Raw genomic sequence first — 24,149 nt, forward strand, 5'->3', positions numbered from 1 at the left:
TGTTTCATGCATCACATTCTTACTGCTCTGGGAGGAAAGAGGGGAGAAGAAAAGAAATTAGAGGAAGACGAACGACTGGACTCCTTGAATAGTTTAACCAGCTTTGTGCACATATCTTAGAGTGTGCCTGGGTCTCTGGCCACGTGCATGGAATGCGCATGTTGTCTTTGGGGTTTGCGGGAGCAAGGCCTGATGCTGAGCCCTGATGTGCTGTTTCCTCCACACGTCCTTGGAGGGAGTGTGTTTGGATCTGGCCCTTGTGTGGGAGCAGAGGGAGCCAGGGGGAACCAGAAGACCACCGGGACTCTTATCTCCTTCTTCCTAAATCTCCTTTAGCTTTCGCTGTGGCATTGCTTAAGTCATGTCAGGAGGCAAATACATGCTTGAATGTTTTGCAGACCTTAATCACGTGCCTTGTTCTTCTGTTACATTCCTCCCCGCTGCTCTCCTGGTCTAGTCTGTGCACACGGTAAGTCACCCCATGAGTGCTTGTTTGCACTGATTTTAGCATCTTTGGTGAAGTTGTTTGTGGCTTGCCATTACAGGGACATGGAATTGGATTATAAGGTGATAAGCCAATATCTAGTTATAAGCCAATAGTATTCATCTCTAGACATCTGGGTGAACATTGACCCTGGTGAATAGCATAGGACAAATTTTGGGGGAAAAAATCACAATAGTTCACACTTCAGAGAACTTGTTATGTGCCAGGCCCATAGTGAAGGACTTTAGGTAGCTGAATCAGTTGTGGTGCATTTGACTGCAGACTTTAATTGGCAGAAATACTGACTTTAATTGGCTTAAACATTCATGGGACTTCATTGGCTCATATAACTAAAAAGGTAGGTGACTTCAAGTAAGGCTTGATCCAGTGGCTCAAGTGATGTCCATCATCCAGTGATGTCTCCAAGGACCCAGTTTCTTCATTTTCTTTCTGTCTCTCCAAACTACTTTCCTTACAGGTGACCTCTTCGTGAGGCTGCTTTGCCTCTGGGTTCCAGGATGGCTGCCACAGTTCCAGAGGGCACGTGCTGTAATGCTCACACATGGCAGGAAATAAAGCAGCTTTGTTCCAGCATATCTTACATAGGCCCTGAGGGTCACTCCAATTGGATGGACTGAGGTTGGGGGTATGGTCAGAGTCCTCAGAACTTTAAAGATCCTGGAGTGGAGAACAGGGTCTGCAATGAAGGGGGAAGATGGACATTTGGAAAGCAGTCAACCAAAGTCCCCTACACATCATGGCTGAATTTAATCTTCACCACACTCTCGAGATTGGCACGGTTATTACTCCCTCTTACAGATAGGGAAACTGAGGTACAGAGAGGCCATGTAATTTACCTGAGTTCACACAGGGTGCGGCTCGAGCCAGGAGTTAAACCCGGATGGTCTGACTCTGAGCCTGCAATTCTGACCGTTCCGTGGTGTTTTCCACTGAGCTTTTTCTTTTTTTAGCTGAGGGGAAATGTAGCCTTCTAAACTGTATAATTCAGTAGTTTTTAGTATACCTGCCGAGTTGTGCAACCATCACCATCATCTTGTCCCAGAACATTTTCGTCCCTCCAGAAGGAAGCCTTGTACCCATTAAGCAGTCCCTCCCTGTTTCGACTCTGGGTAGTCTCTGGATTTGCCGAATCTGGACTTTTCATGTAAGTGGCATCACACAATATCTGGCCTTTTGTGTCTGGCTGCTTTCACTTAGCCAGCGAGGTTTTTTGCGGGGGGGTAGGTAATTAGGTTTATTTATTTATTGTTAGAGGAGGAGGTACTGGGGATTGAACCCAGCACCTTGTGCCTGCTAAGCATGCGCTCTACCACTTGAGCTATACCCTCCCCACCCAGTGAGTTGTTTTTGACTGGGGTCTGCTGTGCTTAACCTCAAGGATTTGTGTTCCTATCTTACCCATCACAAAAGTCAGTGCTGTTGGCTGGCAGAGGAAGAGGGAGATTCTAGTGCTAGTGAGAGAGGAAGAGAGAGACTCCGAGGAGGGGCTCTGTTTACTTTTTGGGGTGCCGCCCCGCTGGTGTCTGGGAGGTCAGGGGTCTGCAGTGTCTTTCAGATATGCACAGTGAGGGTTCCTGCTGCATTCTGGAGCACCCTCATACTCCAGGCGTTGTCCGAAGCCCTGGGAGGACAGGAAGGACAAGGGCTGGGCTGGGAGCCCGGGTGGGGTGGGGGCAGTTGATCAACCATCGGCCAGTACATGGGTGATCATTTCCAGGAGACCCAATGGAGAATACTGGAGAGGGTGATGGTATCACAGGTGCTTGAGGGGCTGCCTTGGAGGGTGACCGACCGGGGAGGGCCTCTCTGAGGAGGTGTCGTGGGCAGAGACCTGCAGGGGAGAGAGGCAGCCGGGCAGGATTTGCAGGCAGCACATGCTCCAGGCCAAGGAGCCAGTTCCCCGAAGTGGGGAACTAGGTGGCACCCCCTTGGTTGGAGATAATGGTGACTGTCACCTTGTTTCTGCGTTTGCCAAGTGGCTCCTCCCTCAGTGGGACCCTCTCTTACCTGCATCCTCTGTTCTGGAAGCGTTGGACCACTGCCGAAAGGTTGTGGTGAGGTTCATCCCTGAAGGGGCTTTATCTTCTGTGTTTTGAAACTTGAGCCCAGACTTCCTCTGGTTTCTGATTCAGGCCTGAGGATGCCCATCAGCTGTTGTTGTTTTAAAGAAAAATTTGGTTGTTCAAAGACCTTTATGTGCTTTCTTTTTAGATTCGTTACTGGCCACATTCCAGGGACCTCAGCCTAGTCCAGGTGAACACCTGATGTCACTCACCCCGGGAGCTCTGTAGGCTAGGGTCTGTTGAGTCCGCTGTGTTGGGGAGTGCAGATGGGGTGCTGGGGGGAAGGGGGGAAGGGGGGTCCTGAGAGGGAGACCCAGGCCACAGCCATTATGGTGTGGCTGGAAGACGGTGCGAGTGGACACGTCTGTGGCTGTGTCCCCAGAGGGAGGGTGGTGTGGCGGGGAGTGTGGACTCAGCCCTAGCCCTGCCACTTACAGCTGCTGCACGGCTTTGGACAAGCTGCGTGTTCATAGGTCTCAGTTCTCTGTCAAATGGGCCCCTTCCTTATGGAGTCTGCGCCCCCGTAGGGAGCTAATATGGGTGAAGCATGTGGCATTTAGGAAGCACCCTAAGTTTGAGCTACTTCTGTTGACACTGCAATGTGTTGGCAGCCCCAGGGTGGGTGGGGCCTGGCCTGGGACATGGAAAAGCTTTCCAGAAAGGGGAGTGGGAGATGGCCCCTGTCCCTTCTGCCAGCAATGGCCGAGGTGGGGAGGCTGCTTGGGGCTTGTGCCAGGAGACACCGCTGCAGACTGTCCCAGCAGAAGCCGAACACTGCCCTGGAAGCCCATGTGCCGGTTGGATGGGGGCCACTTAGCAGGGGGCTGACAGGCTGCCAAGTCCTGTCACCTGGCTGCTCCAGGGACAATGGAGGAAGAGGGAAGTGGGCAAAGCCCATGTTTAGAAGCAGACAGATGTGGCCTGAAGCCTAGTGCAGTCCTTTCCTACTTGTGTGACTTTTCAGAGTTTCAGTTTTCCCATCTGAAAGGTGGGACTCACGCCCAACTTGCTGGGGGTGCTTTGGGGCTTAGGGAAGGAAGCTGGGCTGCAGCTGGGCAGGGTCCGGGGGAGGGAACATCCCTCTTCTGCAGGTGCTGGGGTGGCTGCTCTTAGGACTGCCTGTTTCATGGGTGTTCCCTTGTGCTCAGCCTCCAGGCTGTTTTACAGGCCACTGTATTTCTTGGAGCCACACCTCAGACGGGGCCAGCCCTTTGGGATGTCCCAGAGCCCTCCGGGTCACAGTGGCACGTGGTGGTGGCCACCCTGAGCCGCCTGTGAGAGGAAGGGGCTTGGGGGAGGGCCAAGGCAGGGAGGCCGGGACCGGGGTTTCCAGTGACCCTGAGGCCCTCGGAGAATAGCGCCCACCTCTGACGAGAGCCTCTGCTGGTCTGGAGGAAGGGCTTCACAGCCCGGCTTCTGTGCTGTGACATCAGTCATCTCGACCTGAAGAGGAGAATTTGATAACTTTTAAAAGCTAATAAATGCCCTGCCTGCTGATTGTTTTTTTAAAGAGGCTTATTTTATTTTATTGAATTTTTGTTTCATTTCCCACTTCTCTGTTCCTTACTGTCCTTGACAAGAAAGGCTTTTTCTGGGCCCACTGTGGGTTTTACAGGAGGCAGTTTGGTGGAGGTGGTTAAACTCATGGGCTTAGCATCAGACAAATCTTGGTTCGAATCCTGTCCTCCCCACTCAACTGTTTTGACTGTCACCTGGCCTGGAGGAGCATTGTGAGCATTCCTTCCCAGGGGCTGGTTAGAGTCAGCATCCTGCCCTGTATGGGGCAGCCCTGGACAAACAGGGGTCGCCCCACCCCCAGTGCTGGTAGTTTCCCTGGAGAGACGTTGTTAGTGGGTCCCCAATAATATCTGACATCTTTTGCACACTTTTCTGAGTCACGCACTGTTGTAAGAGCTTCAGATTAACCTTGTGGTGTAGGAAGCATTACTGTCCTGTTCTTTTCTTTTTTCCCTTCCCTTCCCTTTTCTTTCCTTCCTTTCCCTTCTTCTTTCAGAGATGGAGAACTGTGGTTAAGTAACTTGTCCAAGGTCACCGGCTAGGGTGTGGTAGAGCTGGGGTTGGGACCCAGGCACTCTGATGTGAGGTTGGCTCCCATGATCACCAAGCTAAATTGTTCTGAGTCCATTCTCTCTCCGGGAAACCAGGGTTCTGCATGAGTGTTGGGCAGCCCTGTGAGTGGGAGGGGTCTAGGGAAGGAGCAAGAGGTGGCACTTCCTGCTGTGTAATGGGAGGAGGTGGGTGTGAGCTCAGGCTTACATATTGCCCCAGCTGCCCCCTTCCCCACTTTTGACTCCTTTCCCTAAACAATGGCCAGGGTTGGGTATCCAGTTGTTCAATGGCTCTGTATTCCTCTGCTCCCCTCTGCCCCTCACTAATGTAGATGCTCAGCTGACCACATGTTTGGTTCTCAAGCCCTGGACCACATCCTTGCAGTGGGACATCAGAAGGACATCTGTGCCAGCCTCATGACCAGTGGAAACATTTTCTCAGTCCTAGACTCCTTGCTGCCCACTTTATGCTATAGACATCCATACTGAGATGCTGAGATGGTGGAGAAAGGGAGGTGAGGCTGATCGAAGGAAGCCCAGAAGGAGGCTGGCCTTGCAGGGGCTCCTGAGAACCCTGGCAGCACAAGTACCACGGCCTGTTGCTTTTATTTTTAGCAGTATGAGGGGGATGTGGGGAATCCTGTTTTTTGCTCTGTCTTGCTAGTGGGACCTCTAGCAATTTTTATGCCTGATTTGTTTTCCTCTGAAGTCTGTCATGCCTGCAGCCCCAAACCGTACATTTCCTTCGACACAATTTGGAGGGACACGGATGATGGTATCAACTGTCGGGCTGGCAGTCTCCCTTTCTACCAGCTCCAGCTTCTCCTAGGAGGAATGTGGCCATCTCTCTGGTTTCATATTCTCCCCACCCTTGGCTGGGGTACAAGCAGCCAGCTTTTCTACTAGATGAATGAATTTTCCAGAGGTGTTTTCTGGGGCTCTTCTGAGAATGTTCCCACGCCCGCCTTGGTTGCTTAGAACCCTTGAGTCCATGTGAGGGATGAGGGCAGTCGCTTGGCAGGAGGGGCCGGCTGCAGGCTGACAGATTTGAAGGACGGCATACGGGGTGCTGGTCCCACAGCTGTAGGACTGCTGGGAGTTCCGAGGATATGACGACCTAGTGCAGTGACAGGCTGTGAGGCTGGGGAGTCTTCCTAACTTGGTACTCTCACTTTCCCCCTCTCCATCATCACCATTAAAAAACAGCTTTATTGAGACATCCCTTATATACCGTACAGTTTACATATTTAAAATGTTTTCTGGTATATTTATAGAGCTGTGTAGCCATCACCACTCTCTAATTCCAGAATGTTTTTATCACCCCCACTAAAGAATCCCCATACCTCTGAGCAGTGGCTCCCCATTCCCTGCATTTCCCCAGCCTGACAGCTGCTGGATTGCTTTTGGTCTCTGTGATTTGCCTGTTCTGGCCATTTCATGTAAATGGAATCAGCGTGTGCCCTCTCTAATCTCCATGTCATGCTACGAGAATGAGCCTCTGTCCTTTTCTCTGACCACTTCTGTCTACAACAGACACGAGAGTCATCAGAACCTGAAAAGTTAGTACTATAGGGGAGTCTTTCTCTCCTAGCCCAGGCTTTAGCGCCCTGGTGGAGATGGGAGATGCCATCAGACTTTGCTGTCAGCATTGGTGAGTTTCACGTGCCTCGCAGATTGGAATAAATTCAAATAGATTCATCAGGTAAATGGCCATTAAAAGTCATATCAGTGTTTGCTGTGCAGTTATTATTTTCTTAAATCTTGAACAAAGGAGTTTTCTTTGAAATCTCAGGGCTGGCCTCCAACTACAGGAGAAATTGCCACATTGAAATGTGTTTTCAACCTTACCAAGAAGAGGGAAAAAAAAAAAGGAGCAAAATGCAAGGTGTGGCAAGAAGTTAAGATTATAGTCTTTTTGTTCTACTGGGCTATTTGGGGCAAAGAGGGCCAAGTTGAACAAACTGAAATCAGTGTACAGCAAGTGGGGACAACTGGCAAGACGTGCTCTCTAAAGGCCTCCCATTCCCTGTAAGAGAAAAGCTCCATTTTCAAGGCAATGCTGCTCATTAGGTTGCATTTCAGAGCTCTGCTTAGGAATAAATATGTCCTGGGAATCAAATGCTACTTGCACACCAAACTGAAAAGGGAAGATGTTGCTAAATATTTCCTTCTGTCAACAAAGTTCCCTTTATGGTCTCTGATCAGGTTCTGTACCTGGACCTGGAACGTGGTCATGGCAGTTTGATTCTCCAGTTACTCTGCAGCTCAGCCCTGGAGCAGCCCCTCCGAATCAATATGCATTTATATGACCATGTCCACTTCCAGCAGAGCAAACAGTGCACTTAGGACAGGAAGGAGGGTGGATGCATATATACACACTGGGAAAAATGACTAGCTTGCCAAAGGCACCTACCCTGGATCCTGCAACCTTTTCTTTGTTTCTGCCACAAATGCCTCCCCCTCCCCCGCAACTGGATAGAGCAAGTGGCCTTGTTAAGGCTAGGATGAAGCATTCTGCTTCAGAACCCAGGCCCTGGAATTCAAGTTCCGGGGTTTGGAATTCCAGGTCTGTAACTTTGAGGCTGTATGACTGTGAGCAAATTACTTAAATCCTCTGTGTCTTGGTTTCCTTATATATGAGGTATACAAAATAACAGAAATAACCTCCTATGACTGTTATGATAATAAAGCAAATATTCCGCATAAAAAAAAATTCAAAAGGCCCCTCCCACCACTTGGAATGGTGAAATGTACGAAGGATGGCCACGTTCTCAGCGCTCTTTAGTAAGGTGTAGTTTTGATGAGAAGCAAGGTTAGTTTCTTAGGTGGCATGGATCTTCTTGTATTCCTTACTGCATTCCTTACTGAGAACTCAGCACTGCCTGCGTGTAAACATTAGCCTGGTCGGGGCCATCTGCTTTGGCTCTTAGTCCAGATAATTTGCTGCATCCCTTGACCAGCTTGATTTTGGCCATGTGTCCTTGAGGACCAAGACATTGCCTTGAGGTTCACATGGTTTCTGGTTGAGGCCCTGGCAGTGGCCCTGATGCTTACCAGGGCCTGTGGGGAGGCGAGGCACCATGGTGATGACCTTGGACAATAAGTGGACCTTTGGAACTAGACTGTGGTCTCCAAAGGCAGGAGTTTGGTCATCCTGGGGCTGGTCGGAATGAGCTACGATAGATATTTGGGTTCCTAGATTATGAAAGAGCTGCAAATGTGTACTTCACAAGGATTTAACCATTATATGGTCCAAGTGTAAGGTGATGGCATTATTTGTGCTTGGTTGGCCAAATCACGTCTGATGGGCTGCATCATTCACATCACCGAATAGTTATGGAGTGCATATCACTCACTAACCAGCAGCACAAATTTGGCTCTGAATGTAGGTTTAATTGTAGCTCTGCTTTTTGATGAAATTTTTGAGATTGTCCTTTCTGTTCACCTGTGAGGCCTTGGGTGGGGTGGAGATCATGGTGGTCCCTGCTGTCTCAGGATATGAGTGTGTTGGTACAGCCATGGGACCTTGGGCAGACCCTTCACACGTAAGCCTCTGTGACCCTGTCTGTCAGATCTTAGCCTCTCAGAGATGTGACGATCAGATGAGATGTTTCTGAATATATTTCAGAACGGTGGTCAGACCCTCCTGTACGTGAAGGGCCAGGATGAAGTCTCTCCTTTGCTTCTGGATGAGAAAATTGCCTTTGCTCAGCGGAAGGGACCTTCGACCATCTCAGTCTGGGGAGAATCATTAAGTGCCCATTAGGGGCATGTCACTGTGTTAGGCAGTTTAACAGGCAGTTTTGTGCCCTGTAGCAGGAGGCAGAGGGATGTAGTGGAGGGGTGCAAGGGCTGGAGCGGAGGCCCTCGTGCATAGCTGGGCTGTGCTATGGGCTGGGCTCCGTCACTGGCTGACTCTTAACTTTGAGCAAAGGTGTGTGTGTGTGGTTCATAGTGACTTCTGTACGTATCCTAATACCTGAGAGGGCTGTTGTGAGGGCTAAGTGAGGAAATGTGTATAAAGTGCTTGGAAATGCTTAATAAATCCTACTTCCTGCTCCTCCTTTTCCTTTGGGTTGGTCTGTTACCCTCATTTCACAGGTGAGGAGACCCCAGGCTACCCTTCATCTTGTGTAACGATATCGTGGGGGGCATTCCAACTCTGTTTAAATACCCCTGGGAGTGGGGAGCTTACTCCCCCGCTGCCCTAAGGAATCCAGTTCCAGTTTGGAATAGCTTCACATGAATCTTGGAATATGCCGAGGAGGATGGGGAAGTGCTTACATCAAAGTGGTGAGATGTTTATCTTGAGAAGATAGTGTGGTCGGCCCACAGTCCAGGTGTGGGATGATTTTTCATGACGTAGGGATGCTTGGCAGTCCATGTTGTCTTGACTTGTTGTCCCCTTCATACAGGTGAAGGCCCATGGCATTTTAGGGGGTGGTGAGCATTCGGGCTGGAGGAGGAGGAGATGAGCCTAGGGAGTTACAGGATTGAAGAGAGAAGGTGGCTGGCAGCAGGGCACTGGAGCTGAGGGAGGATGACGCCATTACGTGTAGGGTCACAGGCCTTGTTGCACTTGACCTTGAAAATCAGTGCGGGGCTGGGGTGTCCAGTGCTGTGCAGTCCTCATTAAGACACAGTAAGGTGGGGGGACAACCATGTGATGGTTTCTTTAATTGCTGAAAAAGCATTCAGTATAATCCAGTTGGCACTTCATCGAAGACTCGGCACAGAAGGGAACTTTCTTAATTTGATGACGGATAGCTACATGAATCTATAGCCAGTATGGGTATTCTTGGTAGATAAACATGGGACACATTCCCTTCAAGTAAAGACAGGAATGGGGGTTATGGCTCAGTGGTAGAGCACGTGCTTGGTATGCACAAGGAACTGGGTTCAATCCCCAGCACCTCCATTAAAAAAAAAGAACAAGACGGCAATGCCTGCAGTTACCCTTCTCGTTCAACATTGAACTGCAGTTCCTAGCTGGTGCAGTAAGACAGGAGGAAGACAAGGGAGACACATGCCATGGACAGGAGGGAAGAGAAGTGTCATTATTTGCTGGTGAGCTGATCATCTGGCTAAAGGAAATCCTAGACTCTGAATCTGTAAATGATTAGAAGCAATGAAGTTCAGCCAGGTGATCAAAGGTCAAGTTTGAAAATGCTTGGCTTTCTAATAGACTGACAGCAAATAACTGGAGAACAAAGTGGAGGAAACCAGGGCTCTGTGTAGTGAGGGGTTTTGAAATATCCACACGGCATCCACGGTGGTGCTTGTCTCCTGACTTGTATGTGCACAGCACGATAAAGGACACATAACTTTATTTTGTTTTTGCAGAGGAGGAACCTGTTAGGCTCAGAGAGGTTAACAGTGACCTTGCCCAAGGTTGCTCCGTGCATGGGAGGCAGAGCTGGGACCTGGCCTCCCAGATGGTTCAGTGCTCCTTTGCGCTGCTCCTCACCACTTTCTTCAGACCTCACCATCTCTACCAGTTGGTTGCATGCACCAGAGGCAGAGCTCGGTGGGAGTGCTGGCCCAGAAGCGTTTCTAGTCGGGTTAGAATGTGCTCTCTGATTTCTTTTATAAGCTTGTCCTTCCTAGTACGCTTATATGCTTATGCGGGAGATACTGAGTGAGATTAGCTTCTGCGGGGCGCCTGGCCTGGGATGTGAGGAGGGACGAGAGAGGTTAGTGGTGGTTGGGCGTGGTCCAGGGTCCCTCTCCATTTTGGCTTGCCCAACCCCCGCTGCTTCCTCTTAGTCCGATTTACATCTTTGCTTTTTTGTTTTATTAAATGCCTCTTCCACAACTCTAACAATAACATACGTTCACTGCTGCTGGTGGAATCACAACATGGGAGATAAGGGAGCCTTCTTTATTCTCCTCTGACAGCTTTCTGCTGCTGCACATCTCTTCTTCAGTTTCACTGACAGGTGGTAAGCCTTGTATAAATTCTCCCAGTCATTTCTCCAGGTGCAAACAGATTTTCCAGTCATTCAGTGGGAATTTACAGGTGCTGTGCTAGATGCTGGGGATGCTGCCATGAGCAAGAGACAGAAATCCCTGCCTTCATGGAGTTAATAGTCTAGAAGGGAGAAATATCTAATAGTGAAGCATCTAAAGTGCCAGCCAATGGTAAGTTCTATGGAGAAAAATAAAGCTGGAAAAAGCTCTGCACCCTTACCCTCCTTGTAATTTTGAATGAAGAAGTCAGGGTAGAATTTATTGAGAAGGCAGGTTTTGTACAGAGACCTAAAGGATTGTGTGGGGGACATGGAGATCTCTTGGGTGGAACATTGAGGCTGAGGGTAAGTGCAAAGGCCCTGTGGCAGGATTGTACCTGGTGATGCACTCTGTCTACTGGAGCAGAGTATGTGATGTGAAAAGAGGTAGGAAATGAAGTTGTGGGGTGGGTGGGGAAGGGAAGAATTAGAGGAGGGAAGATTGTGCAGGGCCTTGTGGGCAAAAAGAGCCTCTTACTTAACTATTTTCCCTCACAACTTGCTTTTCTAATTTAATAATGCATCGCAGACATCCCTCCAGGTCCACAGATAAAGATCTGATTTTTAAAAACAATTGCCAAATATTCATGTAATGATCGATTCAGCCGTTCCCTTAAAAAATTGTTTTTTTTTACTAATTTTTATAATCATTTTTAATTTTATTTATCTTATTTTTTATTGAGGTATAATTGGTTTACAATATTAGATCAGATACAGCATAGTGATTCAAAAATTTTTTGCTCCATTTTATGCTCCCTTTAAAGTTACTATAAAACATTGGCTACATTCCCTGTACTGTGCAATATATCCTTGTAGTTTACTTATTTTATGCAGAGTAGTTTATACCTCTTAATCCTCTACCTCTATCATGCCCCTTCCTGCTTCCCTCGCCTCACTGTCTGCCTTGTTCTCTCTCTCTTTTTAATGGAGGCACTGGGAATTGAACCCAGGACCTCATGCATGCTAAGCACACACTCTACCACTGAGCTACACCCTCCCTGCTGCTGTTCTCTTTTGATGGACTTTCAGGTTGTTGTTTCTTTCCCCACCAGGGCAGTGCTGGAATAAATATTCTTGTATGTGTTGCCTTCCACTCTGGTGCTTTTATTCTACAAGTTGGAATGTGGGATTTCTAGGTCAGGGGGCACGTGTATATTTAATTTTAACAGTTAGTGTTAGATTTCTCTCCAGAAAGGTCATAGCTGCTTTCTACGATAGAACTGCCCCTAAGTCTCAGATGGCTCACTTTGTACGCAAATTGCTAAATAGCTACTCTGAAAAGAGGGGAAATCACACGTACCAAAAAAACAAAAAAAAGGGACAGCTCCGGCATCCTTCCTCTGGTGGGAAGGTGTGTGGCCTTTTGGAGTGTGCTGCTGGGAACAGTATCGATTGCTCTTTTTTGAGCTTGCATTTGATGGTTGTGACGTCAAGAGAGCCAAGAAGGTGACAACACAGCTGTTGCTGTGTTATTTGCTTTATGGCTCATTTTCCATATGCTGAAAGTAAGTGCAACAGCGGGGAGCAGCAGGGACCCAGATTCACACCTTGTCGGATACGGAGCATCTCAAGGATAAGGCCTGCCCCTCGCATCCCGCCTGTGCGCCCTGTGCCCCTGTGTGTGCTGGTGGAGTGGTGGTGGTGGGCGTGTGCTCGCTTGGCCCTCCTCTCCTCCCCACCACGGTGTTCCCAGTACGATCTTGTAAACTTTGAAGTCCACTCTTTACCTGTTTAATAGCCGTATGTTCTTGGACACTTAAACTGTTCCCTATCTGTCACAATTCAAACAATGAATCATCGTGTGTGTGAGTCTTTTGGCACATGTGTGAGAATATCTGTTGGGGAGGTTTCTGGAAGCAGAACCGCTGAATTGAGAGGGATTTGCCACTTATGTGTTGATAGATACTACGAAATCGACTTCCATCTGGAGAGGGACCGGTGTCCCCATCCACAGGCGGTGCAAGAGAGTGCCTTCTCCCCTGACCCTCTGCAACACAGCGGCCTGAAACACGTTTTGACTCTTACCAATCTGATGGGGAGGCTGTCCCCATTGCCGTTTCATCTCAGGAGTAAGGGCATACATTTCATCAGGTGGTCAAGAGCTGTTTCTGTTTTTTGTTTGTGAACCAGGTATTTTTCAGATCCTTTGCCCTTTTAAGTTTCCTGGTGGATTATGAGTCCTGTCTGTGGCCTCTTCCAGCACGGTCTGTCCATGTTATGAGGACATTTGACACCGTGATTAGATAACCTAATCTGTCTGACTAGTTAGAGGTCGATCCACATTGTCTGTATCGTCAGGAGTGACAATCTAGGTGTTGGAGAAAAGGAAGTGCGTCTCAGTGACAAACTTGATCACGGCTGCATTTGGACAAGTGTATCGTACTGGTTGTTCCTCGAATAGCTTAGATGTAGCTGTAACAGGGAACTGTTAGACCCCGGAGTCCATCAGCCCCGGAACGTCTTTTCTGTTGTCTCATTTTTCTCCCACCACAGGTTTGAGGAAATATGAGGAAACTTTGCTGTTTGCTACTGTAATATGTTTCTCTATTTGTTTGAATTTACAATTAATTCCATTGCGAGAATTTTCAAAGCAGTGACCCTATGGGGTCTCTGTGCTAATACAGGCAGCTTAACTGTATCGTAAATGACCTCCAACTTCAGTAACTTAACACAATCAGAGGGCATCTCTCACCCACGTGATATTTATTATTAACACACCCATGTGGGTATTCCTGATGGGGCAACCCCCCAAGTGTCTGACCAAGGATCCAGGCTCCTTCTGTCCATGGCTCTGCCCTTTCCAGGTCCCCAGAAGACTCCTCTGGGTCCCTAGCTGCCAGAGGGGAAAAGAGAGAAAGGCATTGTGTGTGGGAAGGTTTCATGGGTCAGACACTCTGCCGATACGCCGCTGGCCAGAACTCAGTCTTATGTCCCGTCTAACTGGAGGGAGGCTGGGCGGTGGAGGCCAGCATGTGCCCCAGGTGATGGGTCCTGACCCCAGGTGCCTGGTGTGCCATGATCTCTGAGTGCCATGTGAGACTTGTACGTTTCCCGTGTCTTCTCAAGTGTGATCTCACTCCGTTCTTGGGCAGCTCTGTAAAGGAGAGGTGAGATGAATGCTTTCAACCACTATTTGGAGCTAAGGAGGCCGAGGCCCAGGGAGGTCAGTATCCTACACAAGGTGAGGCAGTCAGGTGTGGACGCAAGGTGCAGGGAGAGTGGGCTTGAGAACAAAGCTCTCACCTGAGCGGCCCTTTCTGATGTGACACAGAGTAGTCACCTACTCCGGGCGTGCCTGGGCCAACTTCCGTGCAGGGAGAATGGGGCTGTTTGATAAGGGGATAGTGGAGACTGGCCTGAGTGCATCCTCTTCCCTGGTGTCTCTTACCCTTAGGACATACCAGCCACGAGGGTGATAGCACTGCTACCAGGAGGAAGGCTTGGCCAGGATGTCCCACGTAGGACAGAACCGCAGTAGACGTGGCCTGCAGGGGAGCTGTCTCTTTCTTATCATTTGCCTGAAACGGTAGCATTGAGATTGGGGCTTTCTTCTTCACATTCCCATTTCCCTCTATTTAATTATTTTGAAACATCTGATGCTGCAGTGAGAGCAACATGTGAGCTGTGATATCACATCTGTTCTATTTCGAGCAGCAGGGAAACAAATGTGGGATGAGGCTGTCGCCTCCCCTCTGGGTCAGGACTGTGTCTCCAAGAACCCACTGGGTGGACTGAGCCAAGCGGCTCTGGGCACACTTTGGTTGCTTTCTTCTCCAAGGTGGACGCCTGTGTTTCCTTGGAGGGTGAATGCCTTGAACTAACCTGGTCGAAGCCTAGAGAGGCAGAATCGTAGGTGGATGCATGGATTGTCGAGGTAGCAAAGACAGCACCAAACTCCATAAAAAATCGAGGCATCAAGAGGCCGATGCTCAGGGCTTGGCACGCTCACTCCTTGTGGAATGGCCGCTGAACCTGGCTTTCTTATCTGTGCAAAAGAAATAACATCTTTCCCATCACTCTCACTGGGTTCTTATGAGGAACACATAAGATGAGGTGCACAAAAGTGCTTTGTAAATGGAAAAGCACGCTGCATTATAAGGTATTATATTAATAGTAACAACAGTCATTTGCAATGGTGGTGATTCATTTGGGGTCAGAGCTCTCATCACAGCCACCGTTACTGCTCCACAGTGTACTTCAAAGCTGCAATTACCATGTGCAATTTCATTTGATGCTTAATGATCATGGAATGTTAGTCCTGGAAAGAATCTTGGGGATTAACTAACCCAGCCCCATCACTTTGTATGCGGTGGAACATATGTGGAGGGGAGGGACTTGTCTGAGGTCCCTGGAGCCCGAACTTCAGACTCTCAGTGCTACAGAGTGGGCTGTTCTGCTTTTTTGGGGTTATGGTGCCCTGTGCTTTCCGAAGAGGCTAGAAACCAGGAGCTCTGGGTGGGACAGTTATCCTTAGTCATTAGGTGGAGTCGCTGCTCTGACTCACGTCTGCTTGCTCATACCGACCCCACTCGGAGCCCCACTGCTTGAGGTTCTGGGCAAATTTGGGCAGTGCTCAGAGGAGAAGCTCAGATGCTCAGAGGGTTGGGCACAAGCTCCAAGAAAGAAGGAACTGAAGTGTTTTGCCAGCAAGGAAAGGAGACCAGGGGAATTCCAGAACAGGGAAGGCAGAGGTGCCCCTGCTTCTGACCTTGGTCCTTGCCAGACCCCACCCCCCTTGTGACTGACTGCCGTCAGGGCAGGGGGCGTGGCGCTAGCCACCAGGGCACACTCAAGAAGGTGTAGCTGCAGGACTGGGGGGCCCCCTCTGGAGAGAAGACTGAGGGGCAGCCAGTGGTGCTTTAAGTATTCAGAGGACAGTCAGGCTTACTCTAGATAGAAGAATAAGGACCAGTGGGAGGAAGTTCTGGCAAAACTGACTCTGGTCTTATATTCCTTATTCTTTCACAAACCCCCCGGTTGACCCCTTTGCTGCCTCCAGCTCTTGTCTAGGGAACCCCTCTATTTCAGCATGCAATTTGCACCCCCCACACTTCGACCTCTCTTTCTAGACTGGATGCACCATCCAAAATGTACTGAAAAATTGCAGATTAGTCCTGAGAGCTCCTGTCCACCCTTTACCCGGCTCCCCCTGACGTTCACATCTTAGTAACCACCAAATGGAACAAGGCTCGAACCCAAGCGCTGACCGTTGGTATAGTGCTACTCACTAAACCACAGGCCTCCTTTGCACGTCACTGGTTTTTCCACTCACGCCTTTTTTCCTCTGCAGGTTCCAACCCAGGATCCCACTTTGCCTCTCCCTGTCACATCTCCTTAGTCTCCTCCAATCCGTGGCATGACTTCGTCTTTCGTGACTTGACATTTGTGAAGAGCCTTGCTTGGTTATTTTTGTAGAATGTTCCCCAGTTTGGTTTGCCTGGTGTCTTCTTATGGTTATATGTATTGATTTTATTTACTTTTTTGGAGTCTCTCCCTGAACTGGATTGTCGTCTCCCCTAGAACAAGCATCCTGACGTGTCTGGTTTGCTGATGGACCCCACCCTGCAGGGGGATGCCTGGCACACTTGCTCCATCGCTGTTTGCTGAGTGATGGATGCAGTGGTGAAATCCCAGCGTTAGCAGAGCACCCGACCTGGAGGGAGAGCAGCCCAGAGCAGCTGGGTACCAGCAGAGCCTTGATGGGCGGCTGAGCTGGGTGGTCCCTGAATGTTGGAATGTTCTTCCAACATTCACATTCTGTGGTTTTATAGCTTGATGTTGATCTATGAGCTCGAGTTCATTAAATTCCGTGTGTGTTAGCTGAACATGTGCTAGCTGTGGAACCCTGTGCTGGGCATCTAGGACCCAAGCTCTGAAGTGACTTTGTGTTCGCTGCGGTCCAGGAGCCCAGGGAGATGCATGAGAAGGGCCAGTGGCCGTACTGTGGACAGCTAGTGGTCTAGAGTGAGGACTCTCCATCGCTGGCTCCCGAACCCCAGCCTACTTTAGAGCTAAAACACAGATTGCTGGGTCTCACCTGTAGGGTTTCTGGTTCACTTGGTCTGGGGTGGGGGGCTGAGAACTTGCATTTCCAGCAAGTTCCCAGGTGATGCTGCTGCTGCTGCTCCAGGGACCCCACTTTGAGAACCTCTGCCCTAGATGATCAGAGGAGAAATAGGCCACTGCCGATGCACAGGAACTAGGAAGGCTTCATGGAGGAGGAGGTCAGGCTTGAGTTGGGTGGGATTTACACCGGTGGGTGTGGGGTTGGGTCGCACATGCAGTCTGCCAGTGCCTTTTGCCTGCCTTTGCCCTGTTGGCCTCTGGCCTCACTGCAGCGTTTTCTGGCTTCTCGGTACCTTGAGCAGTCTTGGCCGGGGAGTCTGAGCCCCCAGAAGAGGAGACTGACTAAGCCTTTGGCAGGAGTTGACCTTGGCTGACTCGGATGGAGTCACTCTGAGGCCTGGATGTGGCCCGTACCGCGCAGGCTGTCTGGATGTGTTTATTTGCTTGGGCCTTGCCCACTGCCTGCTGGCAGTGTTGGAGGTGTTACTGTTGGGCTCCGTGGCTCTATTTCTGTTTTCCCGTCTGGCACCCGCTCAGCGGGGGCAGATGAGGTGTGCGGCCTCCACCCTTGCTTTCTTCCTGGCCCCATGTCCTTCTTGAGGCCGGCACTTGGTCAGGTAGAACATTTCAGTCTCACTAGAGTATCTGCTGTGGAGACAGATGAGTTCTTTTCCGGAGAGAGAAATTCTGGAGGAGGAGGAAAGCCTTTAGGGAGATGAATAATTAAATTATGTTTGGACTTAACACACAGTGGTGGTCGGAATGTTTATGTGTGTGTGTATGTGTTTGTGTGTTTAAACTTTCAGAGTCATTTAAGAATTTAATTCTTTTAAGCAACATTCAAAAATTGATGTCAGAGGTGAGGGGAGGCACCAGGAAGCTTGAGAGACACCATGCTGCTTGTGTAGTTGGAAGACTCGGGGCTGGAAGGCAGCATGTCATCCAAGTCACAGAACCACAATTGGGACAAGAGGGACTTATTGGTGGTTCTGGTTCAACCTATCATTTTAACCAAGCTCTTGAAAGGCTAGCTCTGCTCAGGTGTCACCTCTCAACTATCCCTGGGCAGACCAAATGACTCTCTCCTCCGTGCACCAGAGTTGCTCTGTTTATAACAGACCTCTCTTATTTTGTAGGTGGTCATGTATGGCATCAGAGATCAGCAAATTACAGGCTACAGGTCCAATCTGGCCCACTGTCTGTTTTTGTAAATAAAGTTTTATTGAGACATAATTGTGTGCATCAGTTTATTGGCCTTGGCTGCTTTTGCTCTACAGTGGCAGAGGTGAGTAGTTGCTACAGAGACCCGGCAGCCTGCACAGCCCAAAATATTGACCATCCGGCCCTTTATGGGCAAAGTTTGCCAGTTCTGGCACTAGGAAGCGGGCTCCCGGAAGGCAGGCATGGAGTTTCATTTATCTCTGCATCTTCCATTCCTCATGCATACTAGGTGCTCAATAAATATATGTTAATGAGGCTCCAAAGGCAATGGGTCACTTGGTCAAAGGCTGAGTGTTCAGGGCTGGAGCCACCACCTGGCTGTCCTGGCTTCCCCAGGGTTCACCCTATGGTTGGACCACTCTGTGCCCCAGTTTTCTCTCTGTAGCAAGAAGAGAATATTGTCTGCCTTGCTGAGTTCATTGATTTAGGTGAGAATAGATACTAAAGATCCTAAAAGTCTTACTAGAACTACAGGGCTAACTCCCGGTCTTCCTGGTGACTCTGACCTAGCTCAGCACGGGATGTCTCTTTCTGAAACTCTTGTTCCCTTGGCACCTCCCTCTCCGTGTCTCCCTTTTGCCTACAGGCTAAAGTACACACGGGGGCTTCATTCATGACCCTCCTTATTTTGCCCTGACCTACCTGTCTTGATCTGTTACTCCTCCAGTGCCACCTGCTATGTCCAGGATTTTCTGGGTATTTATCTCACCTTTGCCTGGGACCCTACTCCCCCCTTTCCCTCTCGCTTCTCTACTCTCTGCTTTTTCAGGTCCCCCTTATGTGACCTTACTCTGGTGTCCATCTGACCTTCACTAGCAAGAGTGACTCTCATTTGCCACTCAGTGTAGTGATTGTTGTTGTTGTTTTCTAGTCCTTGGGGATGCTTGTTGAAAAAACAGAAGCCCAGACCCCAGACCCATGGAAGTAAATCTCTAAAGGTGGAATCCAGGCCTCTTTGTTTTTAACAAGCTCCTGGTATGATTATGACTGTGACCAATGTATGAGGCACACTAAATTGAAACAGAGTGCTTTGCAGTAGTATTTATCTTCCTGGTTGTCTCTTCAGATAAACTGGAAACATATTGAGGGCAGAGCTGGGCCCTATTTTTTTTCCGAGTTGCACATTTCTATGAAGATTAGGGCTGGGAGATGGTGTGTTGGCGAGATTATCATCTGCATCAGGCCCTGCGTCTGGGAGAGGCTCCACAAATTTTTGCTTGTTGGTCATACAAGATATGAGAGAGTTCAGGAAAGCCAAACCGGCTCTGCAGAGCGGGGGGATCATCCTTGGGGGCAGGCCTGATGTACATCTTCTACTGATTCTGCAAAAGATGGTCTCAGAGCGCAGGACGCCTGGCAGCCCAGACGCAGAAACTCAGCCCCCTGAGAGATGCTCACCAAGCAGAATCCTGTGTGTCTTTGTAGCTCTGCGCTCTTTGCTTTGATCTCTCTAAGCTGATGGGGAAAGCCTCCTTTTTTCAGTCCCCCTTTGACTTATCCCAGTAACGCAAAGCCATGGAAGTGCATGCAGCTGGGTAAAGGTCTGTTTGGACACTTGAGAATGGAGAAGAGGGTTGAGCTTGTACACTGAGTTTTGCTTTCCCATTTATAATGCTCAGGGAGAAGTGCAAATGTTTCTTCTCTGCCCAGTGAGTTCTACTGTCTGTTTGCACAAGCCCGTCCTCTGTGGCCTCAGAAAGGGCTTCTTGTCTTCTTCAGGGTGTGATGGCACCACCTTGGTGCTGGGTCACCAAGCAGACACAGTGTTCGAGCCTCATGTCTTCTTTCCAGTTATGTGGCAGGAAGGTGATATTCAGAACAAATAACTTCATACCGGGCTTTGTTTAGAGCCATGGTGTGAAGTTACTCAGAACACGAGGATGGCCTCACACCCTGGCAAGACGGTGTGGATAGGCTGCCCGTCAAGGTTGTAAACCTGGGTCCCGGTCAGGGCTCTCTCTAAGTGGAGTAAGCAGTTCTTAGTCTGTAGTGGAAAGAGATAAAACAATAAAAACCGATCACATAAAAACAGAAGTAGGAGTCAACAGTGAGGGCCGACTTGGAATTCTCTGTACTTCCTTAGACATTTATGGCCATCTAAGCATGTACGTGAACCTTGGCTTTGCAGAATAAGTGCTCTGATGGCATTTGGATAAAAACCTCTCCTGTTGTTTCATTGTGAGCATGTTTTGTGTGGGGGAAATTGTAGGTTCTAGAACTTACTCCCCAACTCGCTTATGATTTCACTCCATTAGTATGAGGCTTAATTGTTCCAGTTTGTTATATTAGAGGCTTATTGCTTAATTTGAAAAAAATTCAATGGGTTATTACCTTTTTAATAAACAATAGCATTTACTCTCTACTGATGAGGGCTCCAATCATTTAATTTATGACTGCATCTCTGTTAGTTCATGAAATGGAACAAAGACTATGACCTATCAGAAACTGGACTTATTGGCGGTGCTCCTATGAATGTGGACAGTGGAGGGTGGCCCGTGCAGGACCCAGAATATGTTTCATGTGGAGCCCAAGAAGAGGCCATCAAATATGAGACACTGCAGTCTGTGTCTAAATGCTAGAATCAGTTTTCCTCCGTTGTCCTCAGAGCCAAGAGCATGGGTGGGAGTAGTTCTGTAGAGTGACCACGTGGTCCTGCGTTATGTGGAGACAGACCTGGCCTGGAGTCTCTGCAGTGATGACTGTGAATAGACTGGTGCCAGATTTGCAAGTGGAGAGTGTTCCGTACTGATTTCAGAAAAATGTGGCATGAAAATCGGGGCCCTTCATGATGTAGAGGGGACAGGAGATGTGTGTTGATAAGCACACTGTTTGGTTTGGACATTCAATTAAAGTGTGCTTCGTCCAATTGGCTTCAGTTTCTGATGAAAATGAGGTTCCAGAAGGCCACTCTGGCTCATGGGGGTATGAGAAAGAGGTTCCAGAAGGGAGTTTTGGTGTTTTCCTCTGCAGAAATGGCACTGCTCTAATCATTCAACCCCTGGAGGCTTGATACTGAAGAATAAAATCATGAGTGAACACAGTCTTTGTCCTCAAGGAGCCTGTAGTCTCAGGGGACATGAAGTACACCTGCTCAGAAGGCTGTTACCAAAGGTGGTGAAGCCCTGTGTTCTTGGATGCCAAAGACACCTGAAAACAGGGCAGGAAAGCCGTTCATCGGGGACTGTAAGCTAACTTACGGAGGTGGCATCTGAGCTCATCCTTGAAGAATATGTATTTTATAAACAAACAGATGGGGAAGGGGTGAAGGGAACAGGAAGAGGTCAAGGGAACAGGAAAAGGTGATCATGTGCAAGGCATGTTCAAGGCAGGTTAATGAATATTTCTGGAGAGCCTATTATGTGGGTGGAGCTCCATTAAAGTGAAAGGAATGCGATAAGGGCTTGGTACAAAGCCAAGCAATATTGCTGGTGCTTATCTTCACTCCTTACAGAAATTATTGAATGTACCAGACGCTGTCTTTGATTGCATTAATTTATTCGATCATGACAGCAACCCGATGGAGTAAGAATCATAATTGTTCTCAAATTATACAAGAGGAAACTGAGATGCTTACAGTTCAGTGACTTGCTCAGGTTCACGCAGCTCGTGCATCAAGAAGCCGAGACTCACGTGTGCCGGTCCGACCCTGGAGCTTGTGCTCTTGGCCATGGCCCAATCACTGCCAGTTCTCACCCGAGGTGCAGTGTGTCGCCTGTCTGCTCACCTGCCCCAGCAGGAAGTGAGCAGCTTGAGGGCAGGGACGTGGTTCACTCCTTTTGGTTCCCCTCTCATCCCGCACTCGGTAAATGTGGCCTGAGCTCGATCAATGTCTGTTGGACACAAAAGATTTGCTATGGAGGCTTTAAGGAGGGAGTGAGCACATCTTCTGGGTTTTAGAGGGATAGCTCAGCGGAGGTTAGGAAGGGCATTTCAGGATGAGAGAAGAACACAAACGAAGGGCTGGAGTGGGTAGGTCAGAGGGCTGTGCGGGTAATGAAGGATGGGGTGTCCCTTGGGCAGGAGTGTGGGGTGTGTGTAGGGAGCTGGGGGTGATGCTGGAGCAGCAGGTGAAGGCCCGTGGTGGGCCATAAGTACCAGGGAGTGCTGGCTTCTCTGGTGAACTTCTCAGGGTCTGAAGGATGAGGATTAACCTCCAACCTCTGAAGTGATCTCAGATGGCCAAACTCTCTCCAGCTCACTTTTTGGTGTCTCTATCAGAGATGGAGGCTGAGGCTGAAGGATCCACAGCCTGGATTCCAGGGAATATTTCCTTCGTTACAAACATTTATTTATTAAAAAAAATTCTTTTTTTGAACTATAGTTGATTTACAATGTTAGTTTCAGGTGTACAGCAAAGTGATTCAGTTGTACATATACATACATACACACACAAATTGAATATAGTTCCCTGTGCTATACCGTAGGTCCTTGTTGATCTATTTTATATATAGTAGTGTGTATTTGTTAATCCCAAACTCCCAATTTATCCCTCCCCCCCATCTTCCCCTTTGGTCACCATGGTACAAACATTCATCAAGCAACTTAAATGCACATTCTGTGGCTATAGATGCAAATAAGTGCTGCCCACAGGCCAATGCTTTTACCTGTGTGTTGAGCTGTTGGTGTTCATTGCTGGGGGAAGACTCGGTGGGTGGTGGGGACCAAGGCTGGCCCGAGGCATTCAGGGGGCTATAAAGCAACCAACCCATGGACTGACAGTGATTCTGTGACCCTGAATGTCTGCTCTCTGGATTTTTGTAACTAAGCTAAGCAACTGGAGAAATCAACCAGTTGTCACCAAATCAGGTCCTTGGTAAAAGATGATAATGCATGATAAAGGCAAGAGGAGAGAGAGGATATCCCTCTACCCCATCAATTAAGCTCCCTGCAACTTAGCAATCTGTCACTGATGAACGAGACTGTACTTTCCAGGAATGGAAAATTCCTTTTAAATCTACATAGGGTTGTATCACTTCAGTGTCTCCTGCCTGGACGTGGTCAGGATTCAGGGTCGGAGCCAGGCCTTCAGGGAGTGGGGTTGGAGGTGTTGGGCTTTCCTGTTGAGCCAGCGCTGAGGCTGATCTTGGAAGGTGGGTCACAAGGATGGGCTGCCTCTGGGAGAACCCCACACAATGAACAGTCAACACCCCGCCACAGAGCCAAGGAGGTTATTCCCCAACTCAGGACTCACCTCAACCCTGCTCTGCCTGTATGGAGAGTAAAGTCACTGAGCAGGGAATAGGGGGCCATTTTCCCTTTAAGGATGGGCTTTTTGTCCTGAAGCTGATTATTGTGTTACTCAGATTTCAGATCTTGGGAAATTAGAGCAGCACGTGCTCCAAGGCCAAACCTTTTATAATCATTTCTTTTTGAGATTAGAATCTCTGGGTGTTGGACCAGTCCCCAGAGAGCCTGCCTTCTGCGCTGGTGTCTCTGTGTGAGGAATGATACCTACTCAGGCTCTGTTAAGCCTGAGTTTGCCAGGACCTGGATTCCAGTGGCCATTTGGGTCTCCATCCACCTCTCTGTGAAACTTGGCCAGTGATATACATTGAACTGATTTCTGATGATCTTCCACTGCTCAGAGTGAGGTCATCTGCAGTCAGGCCAGGATGGGGCTGATACGAAGAAGCCCAGCCTGGGAGTCCAGGGAGCAGAAGCAGGGGAGGGGCAGGACCAAGGAGGAGCAGGCAGAACCACGAGGGCCGGGCTCTGCATGGTTAGAGGTGGGCAGGAGGAGCCCTGCTCATGAGTTTGGCACAGAGATGCCCATTAACCATGATAGTCCTGGACCCATGAGTGATATTTGTAGCCAGAGGAAGGTTGAAGGTTGGAGACGCTGGAATTCTCTCACCTCACCAGAGTCAACTTTGCCCTGAAAATTGGCAGATGGGGCTGGTGGCCAGGCATGGGTGCAGAGTGCACAGGAAGTGGGGCCTCCCCAGCTGGCTGCTCTGGCCCCATGCTTTGGGGCCATGCCCATAGCTCAGCAGTCACATATCTATTAAATCCAGTCAGCTGAAAGGCTCATCTTAGCTAGATGGAACCAAACACCTGGGTATCTGCCAAGACCTCAACGGCTCAGGTCAAGAAGGCCGCCTCGAGGGGCGCGGCTCTGTGAGCTGCCCTCATGGGTGTCCTGGTAGGGGCAGGAGCTTCCTTGCAGTTGGTCAAGAGAGGGCAATACCGCTTGCTTGTCTTGGGGATTCCAGATGGG

General features: G+C 49.1%; 1 protein-coding gene and 1 non-coding gene across 10 annotated transcripts in view; both read left to right on the top strand.

Moving 5' to 3' along the window:
- The window catches only part of KCNMA1 (potassium calcium-activated channel subfamily M alpha 1), a 708,582-nt gene that overhangs the window by 23,058 nt on the left and 661,375 nt on the right, over nucleotides 1-24,149 (top strand). The window lies entirely within an intron of this gene.
- TRNAT-GGU (transfer RNA threonine (anticodon GGU)) lies at nucleotides 9,483-9,555 on the top strand. The gene has a single exon. It is a non-coding gene; the product is annotated as a tRNA-Thr (tRNA).

This window comes from Vicugna pacos, chromosome 11, assembly GCF_048564905.1.
Source record: "Vicugna pacos chromosome 11, VicPac4, whole genome shotgun sequence".
Classification (NCBI taxonomy): Eukaryota; Metazoa; Chordata; class Mammalia; order Artiodactyla; family Camelidae; genus Vicugna; species Vicugna pacos.